The sequence below is a fragment of the Panthera uncia genome, chromosome F1, assembly GCF_023721935.1.
Source record: "Panthera uncia isolate 11264 chromosome F1, Puncia_PCG_1.0, whole genome shotgun sequence".
Taxonomy (NCBI): domain Eukaryota; kingdom Metazoa; phylum Chordata; class Mammalia; order Carnivora; family Felidae; genus Panthera; species Panthera uncia.
The window spans coordinates 47280431-47303374 of NC_064813.1; the positions used below are offsets into that span (position 1 = coordinate 47280431).

A 22944-nucleotide genomic window follows, 5' to 3' on the forward strand; every position below is an offset into this window, starting at 1 on the left:
CATCCTAAAGGTCTCCAAGAAGAGACATTTGCAGATCTTTACAATGATAAAATTATTTTTTTGGTCAGGCTATATGCATGGTTTCATTGTCTTTTATTTGATGACCAACATCCATTCCTGCTCTTCTTTACTTAATGTGCTTCACTTTTCTTTGAAATAAATTTTCCTCAACTGTCAATATTCCACTTTGGGGGTGAAATTAGTTCCTACATGAGCTACTAGGGTGTACCTCCTGCAAGTGTAAAATTTTGGGGAGCAATTATCTTCTACTTGAGTTTCAAGAGTGGGGCCACACTGCCTAAAGTAATCAGTACATCACATTGTGTGCTAACAGCTATCGACACAGAAGTGGGCATGTGGAGCAAATATGTGCCATATGTGGGGAGTCTTTGGAATTTTGCTTGGGGTAATGAAGGATGTGAAGCTTGGGACCTGCTGAAGCTGTGAGTCTGGGCCTGCAGAAAGCCGCACCAGAGAGCAAAGATTGGATGTCGGAGGTATGTTTTTGATTGGTAAAGTCATATGTAATGCCTGTGTACTGACTGGAATTTTCAGTTAATGAGCCAAATTTTTAATTTTTTTTTAACTCAACCTGAGTTGGGGTTTCTTGATGTGTCAACTGAAAAATTCTGAGTCACACACAAAGAAATAAAGAGAAAAAATATCTTCATCTGCAGCTTTCATCCCAGGCTCCAGATTTTTGAAACATGCGGAAAAAGTTAGGTTTCATAATTGACTGAAAAGTTACTTCAGTCGTCAGTTTCTAGTCAGAAAACAGAAATCATTCTAGGAATTTCAAACAGAGGAAATCATTTTAGTGATTGGTTGCAAATTGATGAAAGGGTTGAAGGAAAAGAAAAAGGGACCAGTGAAGATATACTGGTATTAAAATATGCAGAAAACTTCTCCTATACCTGTACCTGAGGAATAAAAGGGGAAATAGCACGCCAGAGTCCACAGTCACCTGGCAGGAGGACCGCACTGATTACGGGATGCCGGGAGATGCACTGTGTCTGACCCAGCACAAGCTCTGAATTTCGCCGTGCCGGTTAGAGCCAGAAGTGTGCTTCAGCTTACATCATATTTCCTTTGCAAACTATTAATCTCCAAGATGAAGTATGACTTTTGGGAGAAGGTTTTTAAAAGGAGATTTAATAAAATATATATTTCCTAGCACTGCATCCATGGCAACTGTTCAAGAACACAGTTTAGTTGCCCTTTCTGTTACTTGACTTGCATACCAGATATAGAAATATGGTCCTGAAGGAGCAGTCACTGCAAAACAAAACAAAACCAACAAGCAAAAAACACCTGAGAAAGAATGGAGATATACTTGGATTAGTATACACTGCATAATGATGCTATTTGGTGTAATTTTTCTGGGCTTGCCTTTGAGAATGCTATTTTGACAGAGAAATTAAGTCATCATTTACCACAGAATGATCCAAAGAAAAATGAGCATTGCATCTCTCTGAAAATGCAAGTTGATGTAGGGAGAGGCTGACGGAATCAATGAATCACTTCCCTGATATATTTTTGCCACCTCAGCATAGATCATTAACCTAATGGATTATGTTTTGTAGTAGATGCATTTTTTTTTGTCTGTGTACTAAAATAACATATAGAACCTTCCCATTTTAATGGTCACTTAACCTTCACTGTGTAAAAGGCTTAAGTGGATTTAAACATTTGTTTTAAAATCCATACCATCTATCTTAGATACTAAGTAGCTAGAAGATTTCCTTGGCTCTCCGTTATGAGTAGCAACCATTGTTGGCTGGTGCGAAAACACTGTACATGCCTTTGGTTTAGATCTGAGGCACTTTTATTTTTGGAGAAATTGGGAAGTAGAAAAGTTTGCCCTCAGAGTCCTATCTAGATTCTCTCATTTATTCCCCATCTTTCGGTCTTAGTTACTCCAATCTTTTTTTTTAATGTTTATTTATTTTGGGGGTGGGGTGGGGTACAGAGCTTCTGAAGTAGGCCCTGTGCTGACAGCAGACAGCCTGATGCAGGGTTTGAACTCATAAACCACAAGATCATGACCTGACCTGAAGTCAGATGCTCAACAGACTAAGCCACCCAGGCATCCCTAGATACTCCAATGTTAAAAGAAATTTCCAATAAAGGGATTTATAGTTATATTAAAGATTTGTGCTGCTTAAAAAAGTAGTCATAGTTTTAAAAAGATCCTAGTAAAAGGATAATTCTTATTTACAAAGAAATAAATCATTAATATTAGCATTTTACGTAGTTTACAAGTTATTTTGGAAAAAACCTGGTAATTCATCCATTAATCAGGAAACATTTACTGAACACATATTTTAGGCCAGACTTTTTTTTTTCTGGAGTTTGGAGTGACAAAGGTAAATAAAAGAAGATCCTCCACTTCCCAGAGTTCACAGAGTAGTGAAGAAAATTTATAAATAATAGATAAACATAGGTCTAAATAATATAATAAATAATTATACAGTGATAACCTCTATGATAGAGGAGAAGTATAGGAAAAGTATAGAGAAAAGTATAGGGAACATCAAGTACCCCAAAACACAGGCCTTGTTCAGAATGAATCTGGAAGGAAAGCCCTATGCTGAATTGTAAACTATAAAGAAAGTTGGAAATGGTGACTAATGCTGGGGAGCAACTGGGGGTGATCTGAGCATAGACGTAATCAGAAGCATACTTCATATGCAAATAGTGATGTTACCGGGCTGCCTCCAAGCCTTATTACAGAACTGTGGCTGTTGATAGAGAACCCTACCGGGGATTGTGGGTACACAAGTGAAACAGAAGAAGGAGTCCAAGTGTGTTTACAGAGAACCCCCAGGCCTCTGCCAGGACAGCACGTTTTGTGGAAGGTGTTGATCCCAAATCCAACTTAGCCCCAAGAATGTTTAAGAGTCCACCTCAGTCTAGAGGCAAGAGAATAACAGGTAGGGTAGTTACGGGGATAGGGAGTGCACCATATCCCTCAAGAACATCATGCAGACGCCTGAGAACATGCATTCCAGAAGGACTTAGATCTATACAGCGGGACTTTTCCTGGGGAAGCCCTCCACATGCTTTTCCTTAATTCACAAGTTTTTTGCTTTGGGTTCTGTATCTGCACTATGACAAATGCATGCTCACTGACACAGCTCTCGAAGAGCAGGAAGCAGGTCACAGTCAGCCCACAATACTGCAAATAGTATCGAAATCGTTAGCCAGCTTGATGAGGCCCAGTTCTGCCAAGAGAGACTTCAGTCAGACTTCCTAATAAATGCTGAAGTTCAGTTTCAGTCAGCACATCCACCTGAAACCTGTTGTTTTAGGAACTGTCACCTAGCAAAAAGTCTGTGGATTGGCCAGAATTTTGATTGCCTATTTGACTCAAAGAGGTTGTTAATTTCTTAATAATGGTGGGATTTTAATAAAGAAAAATAGGAAAATTGAGCAAAGGGAGTGAGGCATAATGATTCCCAATCATTTCCCCATTTGTTTCTGTACCACAATTTCAAAGAAAATGAATCAATTAATCAAATAAAGATGTTTATTTTTAAATATACATTCCAAGCACACACGACTATGTGATATTTTCTGAGTATATCATGCAGTTTCATGACTTCATGCTTTTCTAGTTCCTTCTGTAAGTCTCTTGCCACATATCTGTCATTTGGAAATATACTCACTCTCCAGTGCTCAACTAAAGTGTCCCTGATCCGTTTGCCTTTCCTTGAGGCCACTTCAGGAAGGATTAAACACACCATAGTACATTTGCTACTAAATTTCTCGTGCCACTTATTTGTATTCTTTTTGCTATTATAATTAGAGCTCTTCATGTCTCTTTCCTAATCTAGATTAAGCAACATTAATAATAGTACATTTATCGAATTCTGAACAGATGAATTCATTTAATCCTTAAAAGACTCCTGTAAGGTTGATGCTACTGTTGTACCCCCTTTTACAGATAAAGAAACTGAGACACAGAAGGGACTTTCTCAAGATGACTCTAGCAAGTTGCTGAGCAGGTTTCTAAATCCAGAAGTCTGACTATAGAAACTCTCTTAACCACTAAGCTCTAAATGACAGATTTTATATAAAAGAAAACTTTGTATACGTACACAAAACCAAAGACCACATTGTAAGGTGTAAAGCAGTAAAAGGGGACAATCCATTTATGGTGAAATATAATCATGCGTTTTCTCCTATGTTATCAAAATGCAGCAGCATGGTTAACTTGGCATCTATAGAAATAAATGGCACTTAGATACAGAGCATGCTTCATGGTAATTTTTCTTCTTTACTTGCTTTGTCACTTTCTTTAGAATTAGGTCACAAACATACTCTAAAAACAGTCTCGAAGCAAGACTGAAACCTTCCGAAAATTAATTTCTTGATCAAAATGTTTTCTGGGAACTTACATTCAATTCTAGGCAACTTTCTTTAAGGAAAACTCCCAATATCTGTCTTCTAAGACTTCAAATCTGAGAGTTTTCTTCTCACCATCTGCTTGTTGATGAGAAGGAAGTTAATATTCAGTCATTTTTAGTTGCACTGCTTAATTTTTTTAATATATGAATCATGCAATGTAGCTTTTGACTGGATTTATGTGTGTTGTTTCCGAGGAATTAATTTATTCTACTTTACTCATTTTTAATTTGTGCTCCTGGAAGAAACAAGACTCAAAATGCTAGATATTTTACAAGACATTTAAAGTGAATATGAATGTTAGTACCAAAATTTAGGTGAGACCAAGGACTCAAAAATCTGTTTAATTCTATAGCAGAAGCATGTGCTTTCATTTGAAAGAAGGAAACCTTTCTCTGTAAGTAGGAGCTACTTGCCAAAGCATGATGGCACCCTTGGCTATTGCCTCGGGCTCTACTTCTTGCTTCGGTTTTATCTTGATGTTGACATGATGTTTTTCCATGGCATTAGATGGTCATGTTTACAATTATGTTTAGAAATTATTTTAAAGAAACACACATGCAAAAATAGATTATCTTAATGCAAAAGTTGTTTCTCTTTTCAAAGTTTTCCACTGTAGTTAGGGTTGTCATAAAAAATAACAGCAGTGAGCAAAGTCTCCATAACCTCCACTTCTGGTATTGAAGGAAAAAAAAAATATATATATATATATAATGAAATCTATATAATGAAAAATATATATCTTACATAGTATAAATGTATATTTTACATAATATAGATATATATTTTATATAAAAATATATAAGCATATATAAGTAAATATATTGCATTCATGTAAAGCATTATAGAATTCCTCTAATTTTTAATAATTCTCTTACTAATCTTCCATGTGAGAAATCATGGAAAACTGCTGATGTGAGAATATATTCAGAATATTTTAAGCAAGGATTTTTTTTAACCCACTAGAAAAACACTCTTATGCTCAAGTCTCTAATTTAGTTATGTTATTAGTTACTATTATTGGTGTTACAGATCTGCTTCCCTTTGGAAGAGATAAAAATGGCAAAAAGTGTTTAATGATAATATACAAATAGCTAGAGACTATTAGTTAGATATAGGATGAGAAAAGTATTGATTGAGATGAAGACAAAAAACGAACTGGTATCAAACAAGGACATAACAGGTATGCATAATCATCATTCCAGAACTCTGATACTAAGTTAAAATCTGTATGTTTATTTATTTTCATTTTTTATTTTTATCTTGTTTTGTAAAATGTTTATGTATTTATTTTGAGAGAGAGAGAGTGTGTGCATGTGCATGTAGGTTAAGGGCCAGAGAGAGAGGGAGAGAGAGAATCCCAAGCATGCTCTGTGCTCTCAGCGCAGAGCCCTACGTGGGGCTCAATCTCGAAAACCATGAGATCATGACGTGAGCCAAGATCAAGAGTCAGACACTTGACTGACTGGGACACCCAGGCACCTATATTTTTAAAAATTATTTTATTGTTGAATAATTAAGTTGCCAATTATTATTTATTACTTTCTTGATTTTTTTTAAAGTTTTTATTTAAATTCCAGTTACTTAACATATAGTGTAGTATTGGTTTCAGGAGTAGAATATAGTGATTCATCACTTACATATAACACCCGGTTCATCACTAATGTCCTCCTTAATATCCTTTAAAGTCTGTATGTTTAAATTAATGTTGAACAAGACACAAGTAAGAAAGTGCTTTTATTGAACCAACTGAGCAACCCAGGTGCCCCACAAATCCCTTTGTTTAAAATAAAGTTTATCTATTTTGAGGGAGAGAAAAGAGCGGGAGAGGGGCTCAGAGAGAGGAAGAGAGAGAATCCCAAGCAGGCTCCTCACTGTCAGTGCAGAGCCCAATGGGGCTCAAACTAATGAACCATGAGACCGTGACCTGAGCCAAAGTCACTTAACAAACTGTGTGTGCCCTCACACAAATCCCATTTATCCAAGCAGCCTGCATAGCTGTATTCTGGAGGTTCATCATTTCTTCCTGTCTTTGTTTCATGGAATTATTAGTTAATGATATAGGTATTAATATCTATCTGTGTCCTTTGCAACCATGTAGTAAGGTTGCAAAGTCATAGCTCATGTTGTTTTTCACATTTTTATTTTCACATTTTTATTTTATTTATCTGTCATTCTTAACATTTTTGGGTTTTGTTTGTTTCTTTGTTTTGTTTTGTTGTTTTTTGTTTTTGTTTTTGTTTTTGTTTTTTAGAGAGAGAAAGAGTGCGCAAGCAGAGGAAAGGGAGAGGGAGGATCCCAAGTAGGCCCCATGCTCTGCGAGGAGACCAATGCAGGGATTGGTCCCATGACCCTGGATCATGACCTCAGCTGAAACCAAGAGTCAGAGATGCTCAACTGACTGAGCCACCAAGGTGACTCCAAATACCCATCATTCTTAGCACCAAGTATAGGGTCTATCTTCTATGAGAATGTGTGACCCAATGTTCAAGAAATGAGCAGTATGGGCAGATAATAGTGGGGGAAAAGGAATTCAATAAAATCTGAGTGCGGGCAGAGCAAAATATTAGCTTTAAATATGAAAAAAATAACAACGGCCCAATTTTACAATGCATAGGTAAGTTTGAGATGTCTCATGACAGGACATACTGAATCCCACTGGAATCCATGCATACAAATTATTCTGATAACACTTGAATCAAACTGGTTTGCCCATAACAATTGCAACATAGTCATATATTATCATAACATATTCTTATCTCTGTCTTAGACAATTTGTATGGATGATTAAAACTAGTTTCCAAATGTTAACTCAAATGAAGGGCGTTTCTTATGCTATTTCATAGCATACTTAACTTCTCAAGTTGCAATACAGCATTTGAAATGTAGAACCATTTTTTTCCCATGCATTGTTTATTTTTTCTACATGCTTGCTCATTCTTCTTTATCCTTTTACCCGATTCCTGTTCTACACCCTCCACTCAACATAGGCAACAATATTAATGTGCTTATTGTGTTTATTATTTTAAGTGTTCCTTTTCAAATGATCATTTTGTCTGCAGACTGAATATACACAAATAGGATTATATGACATAATTTACTTTTCAAAAAAGTAATCAATACATTTCTAAGATTATTTATCTTCCTAGATTTCCCTCTAATGTGTTGCTTCTAACTGCCTCCTGATATTTCATCATGCACTGCCACCACGGTTTACCCATCTATTCCACCCATCTCCATAAACAATCCTTCACTGAGCATCTATTTACATGTCATCTAAACTACCTTTGTGAAAATCTTGCTGGGATGTGTGATCAGGAGCAGATTGTATATATTTTATATTTAATTAAGTAATTCAAGACTGCTTTCCAGCAAGGTCTCACCAGTATAACTTTCCACAGTGGAGAATGAGGGCTTATACACGCCCAGCACTTTGTATTAGACAGCTTTCTAATAGAAAAGTGTTGTGTCCTTATTGCTTTAATTTGCATTTCCCTAATAACTATGATTTTGAGCATCACTCTTCTATTTGTCATCTCATTTGTTTTTCTCTGCTGGAAAGGATTTGACATGCCTTTGCTTATTTTTGTTTTTGGATTGCAGGGTTTTTTTTCCCTTGTTTTAGATTTATTTCTATACTTTTTTCTTATTGGATTGTGTTTTGAAAAGTTTATTTAAGAAATTATTTTTTTGGTTTTGGTCATAGTGATTTCCTAACATTTCTTCCAGTGAACATTTATTCTAGATTTAAGTCTTTAGTCCATCTAAGCTTTCCATTTTTGCGTGGTATTAAGTAGGGATCCAGTTTTATATTTATCCATATAGTGAGCCAGTTTTTCTACACCAAACAATCTTTCATTTTCTAGTTGATCTGTGGGGTACCCTATTCATAGTGTATCTGTATGCAGGTCTGTCTGTGAGCTCTCCATTTGGGTTTATTGGTTCATTTGCGGGTTTTTGTTGTTGTTGTTGTTGTTGTTTTGCACCAATGGCTTTTGAATTGGTCAGAGCAGGGTATGTTATGCTGTGGTAACAAACAGCTTGAAAACATCAGTGACTTAGAACAGTAGAGGTTTAGTTCTCATTCATGCTGCAGATCCCATGCAGGTCTGCAAGGAGCTCCAGTCGTCTCAGTTTCTCAGGAGCACAGCCTGTGGGAGCAACCTGCGATGTGTGTGCTGCTGTTCATGGACCACAGGGAAGGAAGGGCTAGAGGGTTTCATGTTGTCAATTCAATAAACGCTCCAGTGCAAAAGTGAAATATCTAACTTTGGCTTATAATTTACCCTCCAAAACAAGGGTTCAGGGAGCAGCATTCTTCCATGTGATCACAACCTGGAAACCCAGACGTGTTTAGTGAACAGGATTAATGACTGCTATAACTTATAATTTCTGAATATCATATTCTCTTATTTACACAGCCTTAATATACCCTCTCTTAATTTTCTCCTCTCTAAACACAGAGCTACTTAGTCCAATTTTTTTCTAATCTCTTAATAGGGTCACTTAATAACCCCCAACATTTCCAAATTGCTCTCCAATTTGGCTTCCCTGCTTACAGGGTTACTTTTAACCCTGTCTATCTCCAATTCCAATTTATCACTTTCACTACTATTAATTTAATTATTCTAAATTCAATACTGATATTTTGAATAACCAGCTCAAAGCTGCTAATTTTCTCTCCTTGCCACTTGGAATGGCATGGTATATACATAGCCTTTCCCCCACTTGTTCTGCCCTCTCAAACATTTCTCCAGACACACTATGGTCCTTGTATTTACCCAAATGCACAGGAACATTTTATGCCTTAGTGTCTATGTCCAGTAGTTTTTTTTTCCTTTGTGTTCTTTTCTCATTTGCTACTTTATAAATTTTAGGATCCTTCATACTCTAATACTTGAATCATATTTTTTGTCAAAGTAATCACAGTGTCTTTTGCCCTTATTAACTTGGACAAACGTAATGTAAGTATCTTGAAGAAATATGTTACATAGGATTTGGCTTTATATTATTTCTGTCTAACATGTAGTTAGCATTCAGAAAATATTTTATTAAATTCAAGAGTGCATGAAAGAATAAGCAGGTAAAATATATTAATGCTCTTCATTTATGAATTCCTATAAGGTTCAGTTCTGGGGCCTTAGAACTTCTGGGACTTAACCAGAGTTATTCTTGAACCCCTCTGAAACTTTAGGAAATGTTGCCAGGTTTTTCCACTTAGATTAAATTTCTATTATTAATAAGTTGCCCTGACTTTGTAGAAGAAAGACTTTAGCAAAGACTTGGTGGAAAGATTCTATGGCTCAGTGCAATGGTTAGAACTTCTAAGCTAGGTGATAAGTGTCAACAGTTCTTCCTGTAAATCACTTGGAATTTCACATTAGATAATTCAGAAATTCCACATCTAGTATAAATGTAAAGGTAAAAATAGTATGAAATACACACACACACACACACACATGCACTCTCACACACACACACAAATACTCCCATTATATTTCACATAATGTAGTTAGAAAATAAACCTTCCTAAGATATGTTTACAATGAGTTTAATTAGATGACCTAAAGCCAGGTGTTTTAACAATGCTGTAGGTATTTTACATTTAAGAAAATATGTTATAAACAAACTGTTAAATATATCTTCTTCCAAAGGATACGAGATCCCAAAGAGCCATTGATTTGCACATTGCTTAGCAACATAATCATAACATTTCTAACATTTAGAAACTGAGAATGCAAAAGATATAACCCTATAGTTGTTTCCATGTCCTGTTGTGGGGTATGGAGACCATTTTTTCTATTGTATGCAATAAGCAACTTAAAAAAATACAGTCCAGGCAATCCATTTGCATGAAGTTTTATTAAAGGGCATATTTTTGAATAGTTTTGAGAGTTTCTCGCACTCTTATTTCTTATTAGATTTTCTATGACCCCATGTGGGAGGAATGGCTAAAATCTGGGAAGAAAGAGTTAGAATTTGAAGTGACTTTGACGTATTTGAGAAATGGTTAGTGGTAATTTTTGTGTTACTTTCATTCTCCAATGCAGTGCTTGATCTGACTGCTAAAAACAGAACAAAGAAAATTCATTTAAATTTGAGCAAGAGTAATTTGGATCAAGCAAAAGAAAAGTCTTTTAATGGTTCAAAGAGAAGTTAGACATAAAAGTGGATTACTCATGAAAGCCATACTTTTCCATTCACTGAATTAAATATGGACAAACCATGATTTGGATCAAAAAGTTAAGATATGGATAATGGAGTAAAATCAATGGCCAGACTCTAAATGACTATTTCCTCTTTTGCTTACTTTGCATATCAATGTTTTCTTGCTATTAGGTACATAAAATAATTAACTCCAGGAAAATAAATACATATTATGTACATATGCAATGATTATTTTAATAAAATCATAATGGGGCGCCTGGGTGGCTCAGTTGGTTAGGCGACCGACTTCGGCTCAGGTCATGATCTTGCGATTCATGAGCTGGAGCTCCGCATCGGGCTCTGCGCTGACAGCTCAGAGCCTGGAGCTTGCTTTGGATTCTGTGTCCCCTTCTCTCTCTGTCCCTTCCCCTGCCCACACTCTATGTCTTTCTGCCTCTCAATAATAAATAAACATTAAAAAAATTAAAAAAATAAAATCATAATGGTTAGTGTTTATTGTAAACTAGAAGACTTTGGAGGAGTGGTTTAGCTGAAATCTCCACATGACCTACATGATAAAGACAAACCAAACACTCAGGTTTCTCTCTTTGAAAGTTTGGATATAAAAACACAGAATCATATGTTTTAGGGGCAAAAGTTGACCTATACACAAACTATCAGCAGCTTTTTGCTGGTGACACTGTATAATAAAGAATTTGGCCTTGGCCAAACAGACGTTGACCCTTTGCCCTTTGCTTCTAAGAGGCAACCTATGTTATACGAGAGGGAAGTACTTTTATTTAGGTTGGAGAATGACCACACACAATAGTCATAGAAAGACCTACTGAGTGATTTTTAGTGGGAACTCTGGATCATTCACAAATCAGTGGGCCCGGAGAATGAGTTCCACCATGTGGGCAAATAATCTATTAATGCCTACCTGATCAATCTCCAATAAAGACTCTAGACATCGAGACTCAGGCAAACTTCCCTGGTTAGCAATACTCTGTGTACATTGTCACACATCAATCTGGGAGGGTAATGTTTCCTGTGGACAACAGAAGCTTCAGATTTAGAACACTTCAAAACTCTGTCTTATGTGTCTCTGCCTGTGACTTATTCTTATTTGTACACTTTCAATGTAACAAACCATACCATCCCCATGGCTATAATGGCTTTGAATGAGTTCTATAAGTCCTTCCAGAAAATCATTTAAACTGAGGGTAGTTTTGGGGAACTCCTGAGAGTTAGAAGCGAGAGCAGTCTTAGTATGGTGCTCTCAAAATTTGCATTTTGGCTAGCTCTAGGTAGACAGAATGAAGAGCTTTATGAAGAAAGATGGGGTATAGATTTGGAGGGGAAAACTTTCATAATTATAATATTCATAATTATAAGGGACTCAAAGTCCTAGCAGCTTCCATTCATGGTGGGGTAATATCATTTTTGCAATTTTTCTACCTGAAAACAAAGTAAAATTCTTCATCACCATTATTAGTATTGTTCATGTCAGTTAGGGGACAGGAGAAAATTAATTAATATAAAACCAAGTTGCTACAGTTTCCTCTCCTATGAAATAGAATTTGGATTAGTCAATAAAAGAGCTAGAGCACCACCCACATAAGTGGAATGTGATATTACCATAAAACAGACCCAGCAAACATTGTGTGTCATTTAAAATAGTGGGCTGTACAAACTATTAGGCACTTTGTTAATTGCTTTACATAGGCTATTAATTTTTCATTAAAATAACTGAGATATATGCTATTATTATTCCCCTTTAGCGAGGATAACATTGAGAAAAACAAAAGTTAAGTTACCTGTTTATTGATCCAGCATGTCCACTGAAAACTTAAAAAGCATCTAAGACATTTTTTGGGTGGTGTTAGAGGGAAGTAAAACACTGTTACTTCCCTCTAGTGTGATATAGTTATGTCTTGGTGCCTGGGGACATGTGGGAGTCACCAGTGAAAACAACACAGAATCTGCAAAAGAGAGATTAGAAATTCTCAAGAACCAAAACTCTTCTCTTCAATAATTTACACTTCAAAATGCAATTTTTCTTTTATAAATTTACCTTTCCAATGTATATATTTTTAAAAATTCAGTTGCATATTTTATTATATATGCTTTAATATATTTTTATTTGTCCTGTATGTGTTCTGCATAGAACTTTATTTCATCATTTAAAGAAACTAGGACAAATGAGAAATAAAATGAAGAAAACTAGCATAGAGAAAATAATGAGGTTAACACAATAAATCATGCTTTTGAGGTCTTACTTATGGAAATGTTAGGCTTGCCATGTTATCTATAAATGTTTCTGGGTATGCTCCTCAAATAAAATAATATAGTTAGTTTGGGATTCTACATATCGACTTTGTTTATAAGCTTGATAGAGGAAATATAAAAAGATATAACTAAAAATATATATTCTTCATTTAAAAAAATGTCAGAGAGATTTCCAGATTTTAAGGTAATCATGAGTACCCCATAGTACAAGGTTGTGGCTAGAAGCAGCTCCATCCTCTTTTGTGTCTAAATGTTAACTTATAAATAGTGCTTTCAGGGAAGTTTGTCAACTCTGGATCAAGGTAGAGGTAAAGGTACAATTTCTGTATGTGTTCCTTCCTCTTCCACTGACTTGATATAGACAAGCTTGATAATCTTGGAAGTCATGGGTTCTTAAGATGGAGGGATTCTAGATCTCTGAAGATCTCTCTAGATCACTTGGATTAGAACTGGTCAGGAGTAATTAATGTGACCAAAAAATAAACTTCTATTATGTTTAAACAATTATATACAGTAGTGTTACCCTAATTAATACACCCTTTTAAAGACATTTCTCAACATGCAGTTTGTAGATTATGTCATTCACACATTTATTCAATCATTCATTAACTTATTTTAAAATTTGTATTATTAAATGCTTTATTACTTTACAGGAAGATGAAGCAACAATATAAATTAAGTAAATAAGATTATTTCAGATAGATTTAAGTGCATTTAAAGAGATATAGAAAGAAGTAATTTTTTAAAGGTATAAATAGTATTATGCGCTATGTTATGGTCATTGATCCCTGTGAGAATTGGAATAAGAACTGGAGATTGAGGAAGAGTCAGTCAAATAGATACATAGTCAAGAGTTTTCCAGGAAATGAAATTAATGTAGGAGTTATAAATTTGAAGTACTTGAGAAATAAAAAGAGGATCAGCATGCAAACTAAGCAGAACTTGGTAAAAAAGCAAAACTGAAAAGGTAGGTGAAGGCTAAATAATAAAGGAGCTTATATGTCAAGAAAGGGAATTTGAATTTTCTGTACATGCAATAGAATACCACTGGAAGAGAGTTACAACACTCAATTTAAATTTTTTTCCAAGGGCCCACTGTTGCTGCTCAGTGGAAAATGGATTATATGTTCAAAAAAGTGAAAGGAATGAAGCAGTGAAGAGGCCATTGCAGGGTGATAATATTGAGGGATATTTGACTGGGGAAATGCTGGAGAAGGAGAGGATTGAGGGGACCAGAGATGTATTTTGCAGTTAGGGACTCTATGTAGCTTGTTAAGAATGAGATGTGAGGGGTAAGGGAAAGGGATGAATCAAAATGACCCATCTTCCATGGCTTGAGAACCTGGGAAGTCAGTGATTTCATTTACTAATACAAAGAAACTGGTGTAGAAACGGATTGGGGAGAGCAATGTTCAGTAACTGGGTTTGGGACATGATTAAATTTGAGTTATCCAGCAGACATTTAAGTAAGGGTCTTGCATAGTCACTGGATATGCTCACAGCAAAATCTTGCTCAGCAAAAGATTACTTAAACAATCAATCTTACTGCATTGAAAGCTACCTGGAGATATTGGTCCACTTAATAGTTATTATTTCCAGCACCAGGTCTGGCACATAGATGGTACGAACTCATGACTTGCAGAGTAAACGAATGCTAGGTAAATGGAGCAATTTATTGTTCATTTGTTAAGGTAACACACATAAACACACACACACAAACACACACACATTCCTTATCATGGTAATCAACACAATGTAGTGATACAGTGTAGAATGCCAAGATTGATATTCCACTTTTGCTACTCACTAGGTAAGTGGACTTAGGAGGTTATAAAACACATGGTTTCTACCTCTTTAATATAGAAATGAAAATACTGCATTAGTTCCACTTCCAGGATGGTGACATGAGGAACTCTGTGGAAAGGTGGTGAAAATTATAAGAACAAAACCAAAAAACTACCTTTCTACCATAGGACAATAGGAAATTGTCCTATGTGCATAGAGCGAATCAAGAAACACTTATTCAAGAAAATCTACTAAACCTCAATAAGAACAGCAAAAATGTTGTGGCTTTGAGTCAAAACTCATTCTCTCTTTTTCCAGCCTACAGCTCAACTTGATAGAAGCTCAACTCTGGGAGGGTGTAACTAAAAAATGGGGCTCCCTCTCCCCTCAGCTCCTAATCACGATTTACCATACTTCCCTGATAGGGACAAGCCACAACATTCCTTATTCTCTCTATGCTGAAGAACCTAAATTCCTGGTGAGTGTGGTCAAGAGGTCAGGGACTCCCTTCCTCCACCTATCCCTCACCCATAGAATGGGGGCCGCACTCAAGGTGTGCAGCCTGAGAACCCTGATGCCCCGGTTGCCTTCATTCCAAGGTACTCAGAGGGCAAAGTTTCCACTCTAGAAGAGACAAGACAAGAAGATCAGAGGCTACTGCCCCGCTCGGTGTCCAGAGTAGGGGCTCAGAGATTTTGCTCAGAGGGTGAAATAATCCATAAGAGTACATATTTCTGGAGCTTTCCCCAAGGAACTGACTTTATTTAAAACAGAGTGTGTGCAAATACTATGTGGAAGGCTAATGGTGCTCTAGAAAAGCAATAACTTCTCTTAATTGTGAACAGCAAGTTAAATGTTAGGTCAGATAGTTCAACAGAGAAAGGGGAAATGAGACAGCGAAGAGGCCTGCTAGGGTCAGAACAAATTTCAGACTGGCCTCAAAAATTACCCCTTCCTGAGTTTAACTGAAGCAGACTGTTGATAAACATGTATACAGGGCATTGCTGAAAATAATAGCCAGCCATTAATTAATGGGGTCTAACTTATAGGTGAGGCAGTCACTTTAACAGAGAAGTTATGGAAAGGGAGTCAAAGACAAACCTGCTAATACTGTCATTTCAGGTGACATGCCTAAGGACCCATCCTCTGAGGAGACACATAAAGGCTTTACATTGTGACAGAAACAGAAATAGCTAAATAAGAAAACAAAATAGAAGCGAACAACAAAAATAGGTTCCCTAGAGGGATGGGAGGCAACAAGTATACAGAATTGCTACAATGTATGACCTAATTTTTCCAATTTTTTGGCAAAAAAAAAAATATGAGACATGCAGAGATGGGAAATTGTGGCCCACATATAGGAAGAAAGCTGGCAACAGAAACTGTTTATAAGAGGGACTAGATGTCAGATTTAACAGAAAAAATATTTCCAAATAGTGGTTATAAGCCATTATAAATATGTTCAGAGACTAATGGACATAATATTTAAAGAAATAAAGGAACTATATATATATATATATATATATATATATAGGAACTAAGCAGTGTAGTTGAACTGGTAGGAGAATCAGTGAACTTCAAGATAGATCGATAGAGATTGTGCAGTCTAAAGAATAGAGGGAAAATAGAATGAAGAAAAATAAAGGGAGCTTAAGATAAATGTGGGAACTTACCCTTGAAATTTTTGATAATATTGAGCTCCATTAAAAAGAGATCACAAATTAATGTTTGTGTGTAAAGTTTATCAGCTCATCATTTAGTTTTAAGTTGTCCAAAATTTTACATAAATAAGAGAAGAATATTGGTGCAATATATCAACAAATAATTTTGGACCCTTACTCTGTGCCCAGTGGGCATCAAAGGATACAAAGATAGAAAATATGACATTTGTCTTCAAATTACTTACATTGTTTTCAAGGACACAAATTGGGTGCCTGGGTGGCTCAGTCAGTTGAGCGTCTGACTCTTGATTTCAGCTCAGGCCATCATCCCAGCATTGTGGGATTGAGCCCCATGCCTGGCTCTGTTCTGAGCATGGAGCCTGCTTAAAGATTCTGTCTCAAAAAAAAGGGTGGGGGGAGACAAATTAGATACACATGGGAGAAGCAGATAATGGTAAAAAGGTTAGCATTAAAAGCTTACAGTGTTGTGTAGACACTAATGTAATGAAAATTTCAAGAAGTTATTATTGAGGAAATGTTAGAATGCTTCCTGCAAAACAGATTTTTCAAAAGACTTTAAAGATCAGATAAGATTTGGACATGTGGAAAAAATGGAGGAGGATGTATGCTGACCATGAAGAATTAATGATTTGGACACCCAAATGATGAATTTGGTCCTTTCCTTGCAAGAGTCTGAAATCTGTGAAGCAATGTGTTGATAGAGATGTGGACAAATCTATGTTTTTGAGAGGATAACTGATATTTTACTTGACTTATTATAAATTCTGGGAAACCAAGATGGAAGTAAATTGGCCATGAATACCACCGAAAATTCTTAAAGAAATTTATGGGATTTATTTTCTTTAAAGTTCTTTTCATAAGCTTACATACACAAATTCAAATCATAATCTGTGGGCAGATAATTGAAGCTCTTGGTTTCTTTTATTGAAGATAACTTCACTAGTTTTCTGTAACATCACAATAGTTTCAGCATTGCTTAATCACACCAAGCTTCAGCATTTAAAGCCCTTTACATAATATAATTTTACTACGGCACAAATTAAAGTTTAAACGTCTTTTCCAACAAGTATATAAAACATACGAGGCTACAGCACCATTTAGAAAGTGCAGGAGTAATGTGACCATCAAGACTCATTCCTTTTAATGTTCTGGTTCTCCCCAAATAACGTCTACTTACTATTTGAATTACCTTGGTTGTTTGCCTGAGCTACTTGAACTAGTAAACTATTAAACACATTTTCTTCTACTCAGAAACAAACACTTCTTTCTAATTTCTGTTCTGAGGTTTCCAGTTTTTTAAATATTCCCCTTCTTTGGAATTGTCATAAACAATATATTAAGCTAATGATATTAATGATTTGTTCTCTCTTCTGCTTTTCAGAGCTGTGGCAGGCTAGTTAATCTTCAGTGCAATATGCAAATCGAGTTTCTGAATTTGGCATGCAAATGAACTTGAGAGGTAAGTGTAAAAGTTAACTTCAGTAAAAAAATCAACGCCCGCCCAGGCCTTCATATTTCAGGGTTAGTGTGTTGAATCCATATTCGTATTAGTTGTATTTAAGAAATATTATTCAATTTTGACTTATTTATTTATTTATTTATTTATTTATTGTGCTGAAATATTTACTTTGAGTCTAGGTCTCTTAAAAGACACATATTTCCAAAGACCCTTCAAAATACCTCCACTAGTGATATAAGTAAATCTATATGAGTTTTGCATTTTAACTGCCAGCTACTAAGAAAAGTGAGGAGGACTGCATGAAAGAAAAACAATCTTGGATTAACATTGATTCTTTATTTGTCTGACTTTCAAGGAAAGTGGTCCTTTTTAGGACCTTGGTTGCAGTCATTGAAATTATTATTAGTGCAAACTTTTTGGAAATCAAACTACATTTATTAATTAATTTGTTCCCACAGGTACTAAAAACAAAGAAGAGAACATTCTGTGCAATCCCAGTTGTAATTACTGTTTGAAGTTTAAAACTGTCAGGCTATTTTAAAAGTTAATTTCACAGATAATAAGCCCTTAAACAGTAGTTATTCTATCACTGGAATGAAATTACATACACAACTTAAATAAATTTTTCTTTGATTTTACAGAGATAAAATTGGGTATGGCATGAACATTTGATGATATAGCAAATGTAGCTTGCAAACCATTTTCATTGATTGTATATCTGGTTATAGGTTGGATTCCCTGGGAAGTCGAGTTTGAGATGGGGATTAGTGCTTAAGATGTTTATTAAGGAGTGCTTGGGGGATCAACGCTGTGAAGGGAGAAAGGAAGCAGATGTAGGCAGATGTTCAACTGTGAAGTCATCCCAATAAAGGCCTCCGCTAACCCCCACAGGGACATCAAAAGTGATATTCAGAATTGTCTCATGTAACATCAAGGGATCTAGGCCTTTCCCTCTTTCATGTGTATCAGTTATTAAATGAAGAATGCCTTTGGATGAAGGCATGAGCTTAGACAGACCAGTATTTTCATCTAAGGCAAGCTATAGAGACGTCTGACAGTGACAGCAATCCTTTGGAAGGACTCCCAGCAAATAGGGCAATATTGACTTTATTGTGGAGCAGAATCTGGGAGGGCTTATGCAATGACCAATTAGAGAATCATAGTGCAGATCCCTAGTGTTCTGGAGCAAGGCCATACCAACTAAAATGGAGAATTATATACTTTTTGGAAATCAGTTTCTGTGTTGCCTGGCCATGGTACAGATAGAGTGTCTGAACAGTGAACACTCAATAACCACGAAGCCAGAACTATTAGTCATGAGGTGTATTCTACTGGATCTACCAGGTCAAAAATTTGGGCAGGCCCAGCAGGTACAGTTCACCCCTACCTTCTGGCCTAGGGAGGTCCCATTCCTGCATCTTTTCCCACCACTGATACCTCCAAAACAATAGGGTCTAATATGTCAAATGGCTTCAGCCACAGAGCTGCTTGCACCATGATCTGGATTTGCTGCAGAGCTCTTTCTTCCTTTGGATTTTATACATATATTAGAGCTTTTCATATTATCTCTGCGGGGTATTGGTCTGCTTGAACTGTCATAACGTAATACAGTAGACTGGGTAGCTTAAACAACAGAAACATTATTATTATTATTATGCCTAATAGGTATAGAGGTTAGCAACTCAAGATCAAGATACCAGGAAGATAGATTTCATTATGAGGCTGCTTGGCTCGTAGGTTGCCACCATCTCTCTGTGTGATCTCTTCTTTGTGCACACACAGGGAAAGAAAGGTTGAGTGAGCTTTCAGGTGTCTCCTCTTATAAGGACTCTCATCCTATCAAATCAGGGCCCCATCCTTATGGCCTCAATTAACCTTAATTACCTTCTTATGGGCCCTATCTGCAAATACAACATATTGGGGGTTAAGGCTTAAGCATATGAACTTGAAGTGGAACACAATTTGTATTTTCTTTTATTTTTAAAAGTTTATTTATTTTGAGAGAGAGAGAAAAGGAGAGAGGGAGGCAGAATCCCAAGCAGGCTCCATACTTGTCAGCACAGAGCTTAACATGGGACTTGAACTCACAAACTGTGAGATCATGACCTGAGCTGAGATTAAGAGTTGGACGCTTAACTGACTGAGCCACCCAGGCACCCCTACAATTTATATGTTTTATATATTTATTTTTTATATTTTATATATTTGCAATTTGTATTTTACCTATTCCCTTCAGACCATGACCTCAGAATGTACTCTCCCAGACTCTGCTAACACATATATTCAAGATCCTTTGCTGTTCTTTCATGATATACCCTTTACTCACTTTGATCAGCATGTTCCTCTTTGACTCTTACCACCAATTATTGGCATAATAACCATGAATGGAAGAAATTCATAATGGAAACACTTGTTTTCTGCAATAAGTTCATGAAAATGGGAGTTCTAGCTCTTAACTTGGAGGATGGGCCCATTCTTTGTGTCCAAATGGTTCACGGAAAGCTGGAAATTAAAAAAAAATGAGAGGATGAGATAAAACCAGGTTTCAAGGCTGTATTCTTTCTCAACCAGGACTCTGAACTTAGGCAAACCTGCCTGGTTTGGGAGTTTCACCTCTTTGGAACTCAGCTATTCTTACGGTGGAGTCCTGGGTTTGATGATCATTGTCGGATAGATAGAAAGCAATCTAGCTCCAACATCCCATCTCAATATTTGTATTTTTGGAACACTCCTGGTTCTCATAACAACTGTTGCATGCTGGATTCCCTGGGGGTTAGATTATGAGGTAAATGTTACCATACAGTATTTTATTATTAGGAAGTGCACTTAGTACACGGGTAGAAGGGTGAGGAAAGAAGCCAGATTGGGCAAAAAGGGAAGTTGAGCTGAAATGCAGATCAACAGAGGCCTACATTGACCTTATAAGGTGCGCTGCAGCTGAGATGAGTCTTCAGAATCATTCCAAGACGGATGAATGGGCTGGACTTTCACCCTCACTTTGGTCAATCATTGATTGCAGCCTGCCTTTGGAAAGAGGTATGATCTTAGGTCACTTTTCTTTATCTAAGCCACTAAGAGAGCTGAGAGTCAAAGGTCATTTCTTGGCAGCATCCCCATAGGTGGGGAATAGTGAGTCCATTTCTGAAGGGGCATATAGCAGCAAATTGCAGCATCATCACATGTTGCCACTGGAAAAATGCTGGGGTCATGAAACCAGTTTATGGCACATTTTAACTTCTATTTCTGGCAATCATTTCCTCTTTCTTGCTTCCTCCTTCTTTCTTTGGTGTCTAAAGACATCTATGCCCCTTAAGACCATTACATAAGAGATTTCATAAATATAGAGGCAAAAGGAATGAGCCTGAGCATTCACAAGAAAGAAACCTCACAATTCTACCTTTCCTCTAAAGTATCATGTGTAGGACTGTCAATCTCCACCTGCAAGGTTACATGAAGTGTTAGACTACCCTTAGCCACTTGGTTAAAATTTCCTCACCCATGAAGACTCACTTCAACTATGATCTTCCATAACAACCCTTGCTTATTTCTCCCTTAAACTAGGTTTTGTTTATGTGCATGCATTACTTTTATAAATATAAAAATTTGAATTAAAAATTAGCATTTAACATTTTAGGACTAACCCTAGATAGTCCTGGTGGGGAAAACTTCTGAGAAATTGAGCTTTACCTTACTCTGTCCTAAAGAAAACAATCAAAGGCATTTTGGAAATGTTACCTGTTACCTTTTCCCATTAGGAAGGTAGGCAGTCATTTGCCAGAAAAGTTGGCGGAGATGCTAGGATTGTATAAATGTCCTGCAGGAATGACAAAAGATGTTTCAGGGAATGTTCCCAGAGGGATATGGTGAACAATATGTCTCCACATCCAGCTCACTCTCTCCGTATTGTAGGTTGTTGGATTTACCCCTGGTGCAGGGGAAGGACATGATTTGTCTAAGCCAACCAAGTGATACCACTCCCTTTCCCTTGTTGATTTCTTTTGAAAAAGTGATTTCTTAGCTAATTAGCATATGGCATTTTAAATCTACAGGGATTTATTTATTCAAGAATAAGCACACAATCTGATATTGGCCAATGAGATGTGAAGTTAAGTTAGGTGGGGATTTCTAGGAAAGAAGATTCTAAGATCTCATTAGAGAGTTTCCAGAAATGACTCTATTCTCTTTCTTTGGACATTGAAGTTTATGGATTTAAATTTTTTTTCAGTTCCCAACTCTTAAAAGAGACTGATTATTCTGCAACTATCATGATAAGAATCCTACAGAATCAGTTTTAAGCTATTAAATTAAACAGAGACAGGGGCGCCTGGGTGGCGCAGTCGGTTAAGCGTCCGACTTCAGCCAGGTCACGATCTCGCGGTCTGTGAGTTCGAGCCCCGCGTCAGGCTCTGGGCTGACGGCTCGGAGCCTGGAGCCTGTTTCCGATTCTGTGTCTCCCTCTCTCTCTGCCCCTCCCCCGTTCATGCTCTGTCTCTCTCTGTCCCAAAAATAAATTAAAAAACGTTGAAAAAAAAATTAAAAAAATAAAATAAAATAAAATAAATTAAACAGAGACAATACTGTGCATTGACCATACTTCTGAAAATTAACTAATGGCACCCACCCTGTCTCTGAACATTGGAAGGTCAGGAACAGCCATACTCCAGGAGCCCAAAGGCAAGGCTTCACTAATGTCTAAAGGAACAGTCCCACCTCTGACAGCCCACCAATCTCTGAATTCCATGCTTCCTAAAACACTGTATAGGATCAACTTTCCTCAGAGAGAGTCTGCATAAAAAGACAGTTCTTCCTTGCTTACTTAAACAATAAGCTTTCTGTTTCAGATATTGAATGCTGGTCTCTTCCTTCAACAGGATCCAGGAAAAGCCATTTTGTATCTGTGAAGACTGAGGATTAAAGCAACACAGAGAGATGTTTATAGCCAAGAGAAATAAGAAGATATTGATTGAGCTGGAACGACTGGAGTAGGCTCATTTAGAAATATCTCCTTCCTTTGGATTTCCAGCTTTGTGAGCTAATAAATTCTGTCATTATTTAAGCCAGTTAAGTAGGTTTTCTCTTACTTGAATGCTATGCAAGCTAACTGATAAAAGAAGTGATGTTTAGGCTAATTCCTGAAAGATGTATTGGAGCTAATGAACAAAGATAGGTGGAGAG

The 22944-nt window shown here is 36.6% G+C and overlaps 1 long non-coding RNA gene across 1 annotated transcript; it reads left to right on the forward strand.

Moving 5' to 3' along the window:
• Positions 1-338: 338 nt before the first annotated feature.
• LOC125925981 (uncharacterized) lies at positions 339-22796 on the forward strand. The gene is made up of 3 exons (XR_007458963.1): positions 339-497; positions 17692-17769; positions 22641-22796. It is a non-coding gene; the product is annotated as an uncharacterized LOC125925981 (long non-coding RNA).
• The last annotated feature ends 148 nt before the right edge of the window (positions 22797-22944 follow it).